Raw genomic sequence first — 1,928 nt, 5'->3', positions numbered from 1 at the left:
ATATACAAATTAGAATAAATATACTTATTGGCGGTTAAATGGCCGTGAATGAAAATTAACACAAACGAATGGCAATTTTAAAAATTTGATACTAGGTATCACTAGTTAGTTTAGATGGCTAGCTAATATAATTCGGTTTCAGTACAACTATGACATAATGTTGGCAACCCTGCTTGCAAGCACATGGTTGAGTAGATATCTATTTAGATTTAGCAGTTTTTCCCTCCAAAACACGTCGGAAAGCAGTCAATGATAGAAGGGCGACAGCTGTGACCCATTGGAAACAGGTTAGTGTTACTATTTGACCACCATAAGTAAACGAAGGATATTATGTTTTCCGTGAATTCCTAGTAAGTTATTATATTGATTGTAAGAGACTCAAATGAGTATGAAGAAAAGAAAATATTATATTGTGACAGATTTTTAACACTAAGATATTAAGAAAACCATTAATTAAAATGATATCAAAAAAATTAATGTTTTCGTGTATCGTATTAAGATTTTCATAGAGCATTGAACTGGTGCTGTAGCGTCATCTGTTGTTGAAATGTTTAGTGCTTGCTAACTCGTGGACGAAAGCAGTAACGCGGTTTAATGAGTAGATTTGTCGAGAGAGGGCGCTGGCATAACTCTGAATTCTAACTATTTCAAAATAGCCGCTCCAATATAATCAATAATTACCTTATATTTAATTTAAACCATTTAATTCTATTTTCTGTTTTTTACCGACGGGAAAGATAATATAAAAATAAATAAGTCGCTTGTTTGGTATGAATTTTTTATTTAATTAATTTTTATATTCTACGGATAATCTTAATATTATCAATATTAAGTGTAATAGATAGAATACTATTTTGGCTTGTAGGGGGTATTAAGAATAAAAAAAAAACAGATAGAAATAGCTAATTTATTAACATATGTATCTACAGTAGCCTAAGCAAGTAATTTTCATAGGTTTCCCGAGCAGAAGCAAAGATAATCGCCATTATACCGTGACTGTTTAATGGGAGGCTATATATCGTAAATTGTTAAAGATGACTTTAATTATAATGAAATGTAATATTTTGCTAAATCATTTCTTGAAATCAAATAACATAAAAACATAAAACACACCACAGAAATGAGAAATGACAATCAGAGATGAATTTTAAATTTTAAATTTTACCGAAGCGTTTGAATTGCCAACCACGTCTATGATGATGTGCTAGAGTTGATGATTGGTAGGTGGTTTAAAAACGGTCGTGAGGACATAAATGATGAGCAACATGTTGACCAACCGAAATTCATGATTACCACATATTCCATCAAAACTGCGTAAATTCATTAAAGATCAGTCAAAATTTTCATTGAGATTCATGAATTGGAATTGAGCATCTCGGAAACATCAATTTATCGCATTTATTATCGCTTTATTTGAGCTACCGAAAAATGCGTGCAGGTTTTGTTACGCGCAATTTGGAAAGGGACTATTTTGAATAAAATAAAATGGTTTTGCCAAAAAAACTATTTGTTGTTCTTACTTTTAAAAAGTCTTGTTCTATTTGGAATGCACCTTAAATACAGGGTGTAATTAAATAAGTGTAAAACATTTAAGGGGGTGCTTCCTCATCGAAAAAAAGATAGGATCTTTCATATAAAGAAACTTCATTGGATCATCCCTTGTTAAGATACAGCCCCTTAAAGGGGGTACATAAAATTTGTTTAACAATTTTTTTCACAAGGACTAAACAAGTTACAATATTGAAATTAACCTGACATTTTCTACTACCAAAAAGACACTTAGCCAGTAATTTATTTGGTTTACCCCATGGTTGTAAGGGGTGGAAAACGCAACCCCTAAAATTTATTTCCAACGTAATTTTTTGTCTTATTATTTTTTTACCATTTAAAAATTTATTTCCGATAGCCTGTTTCATTCTAAAAAAAAA

General features: G+C 30.9%; 1 protein-coding gene across 1 annotated transcript in view; it reads left to right on the top strand.

Annotated features, from left to right (window-relative positions):
• Positions 1-210: 210 nt before the first annotated feature.
• Positions 211-1,928, top strand: part of LOC108912120 (5-formyltetrahydrofolate cyclo-ligase) — a 9,757-nt gene continuing 8,039 nt past the window's right edge. Inside the window, exon 1 of the mRNA XM_018717286.1 lies at positions 211-287. The gene's annotated coding sequence lies outside the window, so the exon portion shown is untranslated. The remainder of the gene's footprint in view (positions 288-1,928) is intronic.

This window comes from Anoplophora glabripennis, unplaced genomic scaffold (genome assembly GCF_000390285.2).
Source record: "Anoplophora glabripennis isolate ALB-LARVAE unplaced genomic scaffold, Agla_2.0 scaffold479, whole genome shotgun sequence".
Lineage (NCBI taxonomy): Eukaryota > Metazoa > Arthropoda > Insecta > Coleoptera > Cerambycidae > Anoplophora > Anoplophora glabripennis.
Note: the sequence above shows the minus strand (reverse complement) of the source record. Positions and strands in the feature narration are given on the sequence as shown.